At 39.6% G+C, this 9194-nt stretch overlaps 1 non-coding gene across 1 annotated transcript; it reads left to right on the top strand.

Moving 5' to 3' along the window:
* The first annotated feature begins 6287 nt into the window (after positions 1–6287).
* On the top strand, positions 6288–6360 carry TRNAR-UCU (transfer RNA arginine (anticodon UCU)). Its single transcript has one exon. It is a non-coding gene; the product is annotated as a tRNA-Arg (tRNA).
* The last annotated feature ends 2834 nt before the right edge of the window (positions 6361–9194 follow it).

The raw sequence follows: 9194 nt of genomic DNA, 5'->3' as shown, positions 1-9194 counted from the left end.
AGATCAGCATACAAGGGGTATTGATGACCAGGGAGTTCATTCTCATCTTGATATTCAGAAGTTTTATTGGAGCTTGATCATGTAAACTCAGTTAACCTTCCATGTGGCTAAGTCTCCAAGTCTTCCAGAAGTAGAGCAGATTCCACCATAAGTGGTTGGCTGCCAGTGGCCCAAGGACCCCTTTTATCAGGTGGGACATTGCACAAATCTAAACATGACTTCCCAGGAGCTGAGGGCAAAGACCAGAAATGGGGGGGAATAAGGTTAATTCTTTACTACACAGGTGCTCTACAAACGGAGTGATAATGCATTTGTCCTTTTATCATACAGAAATCCCTTTGAGAAAATTGACTACCAACTAGCTCCTTATCTGCTCATCTGTTTATTCATCTATTTATTCATTTACTTGATGCTAAACTTATTATGTGCTAAATTAAGATCCTTTCCCTCAATGAACTAAGAGCCTTATAAGGAAGGCAAACATATAAGCAATGCTATAAAGGAAATACAAGATTTTTAAAGCTGTGCAAGGACTGAGCAACACACCAAGACAGGGGTGGAGAGAGGTAGCCAGAGTATTGTGCAACTATATCTTCCAAATGGTGCAGAATTGGAGATCCTAATTTATCATCCATGAAACAAAGCAAGGGAACATGTGGTTGATATTGCAATAATGCCTACCACCTCTAATTCATGCACACCTCTCTGTGATCACCCTCTTCTAATTTATTATTTTGTATTTTTAACACTGTTGGGCTGTACCCTGCAGGCCTACAAGCCCTGGATTTTCCCAGCTTCAAGCCTGAAGAAAGAGCCTGGAGTCAGCAACAAAGACCTCAGCGGTTTAATGGAAGGGGGATCTTATATGTCTGAAGCAAGGTGGTGGAGAAACAGCCCACCGTGTGTAGCAAACAGCAGGACAGAGCATCAGTCTATCAGGGGCTGGGGAAGGTTACCAGTTATAAGGGGAATTATTAATACTTCAGGTTGGCTCATTGGTTACCAGGGAAACCAACAGAGGAGCACACCCCTCATCTCCCCTTTGATAAAATCAATCACTTAGCTGGGGTAGGGGCAAGAGTGTAAGAGGGTCAGTCAGCTGAGGAGGCAGGGGTAAAGAGGGTGCTTGTCAGGCAGGGGGTTTACAGAGAGCAAGAGAACAGCCACCTGGAGGGGCCTGACCACACGAATGTCTTTCTGTCTATGTGCCCATCTATCTTTCTATCTGACCATCCATCCATCCATCCATATCTATCTATCTACAGGAAAGCACATGAAATCATAACTGTAAAGGTTGATAAATTACCAAAAAATGAACACAGCAGTAAACCATTACCTAAATGAAGATCAAGAACATGACTGGTACCCCAGAATCCTCCTTCATATTCCTTCCAAGTTTCTACCTTGTTCCTCCTGCCTCCCATCAGTACCCCATAAATGAGTTTTGCCTGTTCTTGAACATCCAAACAATGGAAATAGGGCAAATATATTCTTTTGTTTGTAGATTCATTTGCTTAATATTACAGTGAATGTGTCCCTCCATGTTATTCTATCTGACTGGCCCATTCCTTCTCATTGTTGTAGAATATTCTACAGAATGAATACATGTCAGTGTACTACTTTGCTGCTATCAGTATTCTTTCATAGATATTTTGATGCATACACAGAACATAAAATTTCCTAGGGATAGATGAGAATGTGCAAACACTGACTCACAGGGTTTGATTGTGTCCAAATTTAATATATTGCCAAAATATTTGATAAAATAGTTGTACATATTTTTTAATCTTGCTAGTAGTACATAAGGGTCCTGATGTTCCATTTCCTCATAAATTCTTGGTGTTGTTAATGTTTTCATTTTAGACTTTCTGCTAGATGTGTGATAGTATCTTCTCATTTTTATTTGAAGTCTTCCTTTTAAAAATTAAAATTGAGCACCTTTTTTCTATGTTATTGACTATTTGAGTAATCTTTTTGGTTTTTTAAGGTGTTGATTAAAACCTTCTTGTGATATTTTATATTGGTTGGCTGGTCTTCTGTTACTGAATTTTAGGAATCCTTTCTGTATTTAGAATTCTACTTGGTAGTATATCTGCAGATATTATCTTTGAAGGATCATACTGGCTGCACTGAAGCAAGATAAAATCAAGGTAGGGAACCCAGTCGTGGTGCAGATGTTCCCAAACTTCTCTCTCTAGGAGTATTTATCCCTTGGTTCAAAATCCTATATATGAATTTTTAGAGAAGCTTTATTTACAATTGCCAAAAATTAGAAGTAGCCAAGATGTCTTCTATAGCTGAATCAAACAAACAGTGAAACATCAATACAATGGGATATTATTTGGCAGTAATAAGAAACCAGGTAGCAAGCCATGAAAAGACACAGAAGCAGCATCAATGTGTAATGCTAGGTGAGTGAATAGGGTTAAGTGAGTATATGAATCAAAGGTCTGAAACATGAATTTCAGGTCTGAAAATTCTACATACTATATGATTCCAACTAAATGACATTTCTGGAAAAGGTAAATATATGAGACTATTAAAAGGGCTTCCCAGATGGCGCCGGTAGTAAAGAACCCACCTGCCAGTTCAGGAGACTTAATAAGAGACACAGATTCAATCCCTGGGTTGGGAAGATTCCAACTAAATGACATTCTGGAAAAGGTAAAAATATGAGACAATTTAAAAATGAGTGCTTATTAAGACTTGAGGTGGGAATAGGGGGAAATGAATAGGTGGGAACATGGGAAATTTTTAGGTGAGTGACACTATTCTGTATGATATGGTCAAGGTGGATGCATTTATAATTATTTATGAATATGAGATCTTATTTTAATTTTTTTGTAAGAGGGTCTAACCTTCCCCCTCCACCCATATGGGCTCTTCTGCCTATACCTAATGGTAACAACCTGGCATATGCCCGTTTATTAGTTTTTTCAAACTTATATCATCATATGCCAATATGCATAGGGCCTTTCTCATTGTTTAGTTAGGATCATATTACTAATACGTCTCTAACTCTACAACTAGTTTGGAACCATACCACAATTAATTCTGCCATTTCTCCAGAAACAGAAGACCACACTAGACATAGTTTTCATCTCTCTACATGTAATAAACATATTCCTGATACATTATTATGCTGCATGGTTCTTTTTTTCTATTTTTTGCTGTACCATTTAGCATACAGGATCTCACTCTTTTGGATAGTTATAAATTGGAATCAAGATTGCTTCAGGCGGCAATGTAAATTTCTTTCTTTTTTTCTTCTATTTTTGGCCCTGCGGCATGGCATTTGGGATCTTAGTTCTCGATCTGGGATGGAACCCATGCCCACTGCGGTGAAAGTTCAATGTCCTTCCTAACTACCGGACCACCAGGGAAGTTACAGCAACATCATTGTTACTTCATGCACCAACAAGGACATTATGTAAAAGTAGCATAGCCCTCCTGGTTCCCATTATCCTTAACTCTAATATAGACAATAATAATAACATCAAGTATTTTTCTTTTAAGATAATCTGTCCATGTCAAAGCTCAACCCGATGTCTGCGTTGAATATAACACATTATGCATGGTTCTCCAACTGCATGCCTAAACATATAATACTTCAACTTGTATGAAGTGTCGCACATCATAGAAGATGATGAAAATCTCCTCTAATTTTGTTCTTTATTTCTGTCATAACCTGATGCCAAATCAATATACTGGTAGTACAAAAACTCAAATGGATAAGCAAGACACTGATATAAACAGAATTAAAAATCTAAATAGACTGCTAATCAACAAATCTATAAGTGTATTAAGAGATTACCACACCAAGCAGGCTTTATTCTAGGAAGGCAGAGGTAGTTTAATTTCAGCAAGTATTAAGCTATTCTAATACTTTGAGAGTTTCAAGATTAAAGGATGCAACTCAGTCAGATGCCAAAAGCAGTAAAACATTCAACATTTGAAAGATAAAATTTATTACATAAGCTAAAAATAGAAGCAAATTATATATCTTAATACTACAAAGATTTTCTATTAGAAACAAAGTGAAATACATTTTTTAAATATTTTATTTATTCTGACCAAAATCAAATGAGGAAGGAGAAAGGAAAGACCTACCACAAATATATTTTTTAAACATGGCAATGGAGTGTGTAATAAATAGTGAAAGTCGCTCACTCATGTACGACTCTTTGGGACCCCTTGGACTATAGCCCATGGAATTCTCCAGGCCAGAATACTGGAGTGGCTAGCCTTTCCCGTCGCCAGGGGATCTTCCCAACCCAGGGATCAAACCCAGATCTCCCGCATTTCAGGTGGATTCTTTACCAACTGAGCTATGCCCAGTGTAATAAATAGATGACAAGATAAACAGTATATGGGCTTACTTGGTGGCCCAGTGTTCAAGAGTCTGCCTTGCAATGCAGTGGACATAGGTTCAGTCCCTGGTCTGGGAAGATCCCATGCTGTGGAGCAACTAAGGCTGTGAGCCACAACTACTGAAGCTAGCGTGCCTAGAGCCTGTGCTCTGCTACAAGAGAAGCCACTACAATGAGGAACCAACGCAATGAGAAGCCTGCACACTGCAACGAGAGAGTAGTCCCCATTTGCCGCAACTAGAGAAAGCCTGTGTGCAGAAATGAAGATGCAGCACAGCTAAAGATAAATACATACATACATAAATAATGAAAAGATAAATAGTACATGAACACTGGAGCAGAAAAAAGCACCCTATCACTTATTTCAATTAACATATGCTCTACATAGAAAAAAACAAAAGTTCAAGGAAGTAAGTGAAAACAAAACATCGACATAAAGTCCTTTCTAGGACAACAGCTATACTGGAAAAAGCAACCGGACAAATGAGCCATTTGCAGTAAAACTAAAAACTTGACCAAATCAGAAAAGCCTTAACTATAAATGTAAAGGGTCTATCATAAAAACTAGGATACTTCAGTGAAGGACACAAGGAAAGAGCTAAATAAAAGGAAAGTCAAATGTTACACAGTAATAATGTGGATGATTTTATCTAGGAGATAAAGTGAAAAATAACCCTTATTATGATAAAATTATGAGAGACAGGGTAGTCCTTTCAGATTTTAAACATACTATGATGGTATAATAATTCAGCTAATCTACTATTAGTGAAAAAATTGATCAATAGAACAGAAGAGAGTTCAGAATCAGACCCATTAGTTTGTAGAGATTTCACTTCCGATGTAAGTAAAATCTCAAATTTTTGTTGGAAATATGTGAAAGTCAGTAAGTATTGCTGACACAAAGTTAGAGTACTTGTTCAAAAGCAGAAAAGATAGAGCAATAGGGAGAGAGAAAGGGGGAGAGAGAAAAAGAGGGAGAGAAAGTCAGAGAGGGAGGAAGGGATATAAAGGGTCTGGTACCAAGAAAAGTAATACCATAAGAATATATATGGTAGTATTAGAATAGTTTATGCACATGTAACTTGATGATAGAAAACTATTTCAAGATGCACCATCTAAAAGTCAAAAAGTAAGATGGTGACAGAATTGATTTCACACATATCACATGGACTGCAGAAATTACCATAAGAGTTTGCCCTGTGACAGATGTGGAGACGTGTTTGTAATGTGGATACAAAATAAAAATCCATATTTATAACCAACTAAAAGATCTCTTTTGGCAATAAAAAAGGGACATATAATATATATAATTAATCATTAACTTATGAGAGACTTCCCTGGCTGTGGTTAAGACTCTGTACTTCCACTGTAGGGGCAGGGTTCAATGCCTGATTGGGGAACTAACATCTCACAAGCTGACAAAAGGGTGAAGGGAAACAGGATACCTTAAAAGCCAAAATAATTTTTAAAAAATCATTAACTTATGAAAAGATCATTATCCTATTAACACAAACCACTTCTGATCCCCATCTGTCACTTTTCGCAAAGGCTTTCTCTCCCAGTTTTATTTTTATTATTTATTCTCATCCAAAATACCATTCTACTTCTTTCCCTATGAAATGATTATGCTGAGAGTAATATATTATATATTATCACTACTCAATCTTCAGAACTTCTCTTTCTCTTTCAATACATGCAGGAGAGAGACAGAGATAGAGAGAGAGAGAGATTTCTATAGGTCGATCTATCTACCCATCTATCCATCAACACATTTCCACTGCCTTTGTCAGTTATATACGCTAAAGTTAAGGTCACCTATTTAGGAATAAATGGGATCAGGAAAGAGAAGCCTGGCAAGCTACAGTCTACGGAGATGCAAAGAGTTGGACATGACTGAGCCACTAACACCTTCACTTTGCCCAGATAGCTCAGTCAGTAGAGCATCAGACTTCTAATCTGAAGGTCCAGGGTTCAAGTCCCTGTTTGGGTGTCTACTACTTTGGGCTTCCCTGGTGGCTCAGATGGCAAAGAATCTGCCTGCAATGCAGAAGACCTGGGTTCAATCTCTGGGTCGAGAAGATTCCCTGGTGAAGGGAATGGCTACCCACTCCAGTATTCTTGCCTGGAAAATTGGACATAGGAGTCTGGAGGGCTACAGTCTACGGGGTCACAAAAAGTCATACACGACTGAGTGACTTACTTTCACTGATATTTAGGATGAAACATTTCAACAGACACCGATGAAACTGAGAACCTTGACCTGCAAAACTCCCTTTCTCAGCAAAAGCAGCTCCTTTCTGTCATAGGAGGAAAGCAGCCTCCACTGCATGAAGACATTCAATGACCTTTTCCAGGGCCAAGTTCTTCACAAGAAGATACTGATTCACCTCTAAGCCAAAATGCACTACCCTCCAAGGTCCCTTGGCACATGTGTCATATAAGGTGACTTAAATCCCTGCTGAACCAGTGAGACACTTAACATTCGACTCTAGGAGGAATGTGGGGAATACTGGTGGAAATGAGACTCTGAGGATTTTAGACAAGAGAGTTCAAAATATAGGGGCTGGATTGAAAAGTTTCTTAGTTGGTATATTGAAGCTTGAGTTCAGTAGTGTACTAAATTCAACAAGATTGAGATTCCACAACTTCTCTGGAATACCATAGGGAAAGAATCTTAAAGGTGGAGGGATATGGGAACATTGAAATAGACTACACCTCAGGGGAGCTCATATGAAATTCTTCACTAAATCAATTTAAAAAAAAGAAAAACTTTGATGAAGGGGCATCAGCATCCTTAAAAACCTCTGTTATGACTGATTATCTACCATAGTCTCTTTAGTCTGAAGATACAGGGGGGACTTGGGCTCCAATTTCAACGTTATGAATTTGGGCTTTCTATTTTAGTGAGAAAAACATGACCCTGGAGTGGCAGATGCCACGTGGTGGCACTTCATCATCCCTAACTAGGTGGGTGCAATTATGGCAACAATCCACAGGGGCAGAGTTAATCAAAGCATTTTGACTTTCAGGATGAATGAATTTCACAGAATCCATAGGAATGAAACAGATGGGAAACTTACTAAGATGTTACTTGACTTATATAATCAGATCAACTCTACATCAATGGAGAGAAAACTGATTGAGTTTCCATAGTCACTAAATAAAATTGGAAAATGAATGCCTGGGAAGTATAGGGAAGAAGCACTTGGATATTCCTTTCGGAATATGAAGAGAATGAGAATATATTTGTATAACATGAGAATGCTAACAGGTTGCATTCAGTGTGATGTCAATCACACTGTCAGTATCGAGGTGGAAAGAAGGACTTATCCAATGGGACTTATCCTGGGGCTTTCAGCAAGCCTCTTTCCTCAGCTATCCCAGGTGTTTCCTGCTGGACTCATGAAAACAGCAGCCACTTGGATGGTGGCAGAGGCTGCGTGTAGCATGAAATCTGCATGAAATCCCCTCACCACACTGACCTGACTGCTGGACCTACTGACGGTGCAAATTGCCAATGCTGCTGCTGCTCTTGAGTCACTAAGTTGTGTCTGAATCTTTGCAACCTCGTGGCCTATAGCCCACCAGGATCCTCTGTCCATGGAATTCTCCAGGCAACAACACGAGTGGGTTGCCATTTCCTTCTCCAGGGAAACTTCCTGACCCAGGGATCAAACTCGGCTCTTCTGCAACGGCAGGCAGATTCTTCACCACTGAGCCACCAGGGAAGCCCATAGCAGAGGTCCAGTCCAAGCACCGATGAAGCATCATTCCCAACACTGATGGGCAGGGGGGACCAGCCAGCCACCTAGTTGATTACACATGACATTTTCCATCCTGGCGAGAAAAGCAATCTGTCCTTATAGAAATAGATACATCTTCTGAATGCAAATTTGTCTTCCTTGTCCTAGGTTTTTCTATCAGGTCACCTTAGACTGACAGAAATGACATATTCACACATTATTTTTCAATGGTGGAGAACTTCATTTTACATGAAAGTAAGTGATGGGCTTAATACCTATTGTGTTCACTTGTCTCTTCATGTTCCATCACCCAAAGGCAATTGGATTGATACAATGGTGACACGGCCTATTAAAGACAGTCCTGTTATCAGTTGAGAGATACAACTGCATAGGTTGGGATATGTTTAAAGGGTGTGTGTGCTTAATCGCTCAGTCACATCCAACTCTTTGCAACCCTTTGTACTATATATAGCCCACCAGGTTCTCTGTCCATGGGATTTTTCAGACAAGAATACTGGAGTGCATTGCCATTATCTTCCTCCAGGGTATCTTCCTGACCCAGGGATCAAAACTGAGTCTCCTATGTCTCCTGAATTGCAGGCAAATTCTTTACCTGCTGAGCTATTCAGGGAAGCCCTTAAAGAAGGTGAGATACTCTTTAAACCAGTGGCCAATATGTGATGGCATTTCCCTAAAAAATACACAAGTCCAGGAACTTAGGGTAGATATAGGAGGATTTGGGGGCTTCTCTAGTAGCTTAACTGATAAAGAATCCATTTGCAATGCAGGAGACCCCAGTTTGATTCCTGGGTCGGGAAGATCCTTTGGTGAAGGGATAGGCTACCGACTCCAATATTTTTGGACTTCCCAGGCAGCTCAGATGGTAAAGAATCTGCCTGCAATGCGGGAGACATGGGTTCAATCCCTGGGTTGGGAAGATCCCCTGGAGGAAGGCATTGCAACCCACTTCAATATTCTTGCCTGGAGAATCCCCATGGACAGAGGAGGGCTACACTCTGTGGGGTTGCAAAGAGTTGGAGACGACTGAGCAACTAAGCATGGTACAGAGGAAGGTTCTACT

Source organism: Dama dama, chromosome 24, assembly GCF_033118175.1.
Source record: "Dama dama isolate Ldn47 chromosome 24, ASM3311817v1, whole genome shotgun sequence".
NCBI classification, from domain to species: domain Eukaryota; kingdom Metazoa; phylum Chordata; class Mammalia; order Artiodactyla; family Cervidae; genus Dama; species Dama dama.
This window is presented reverse-complemented; position numbering and strand designations above follow the sequence as displayed.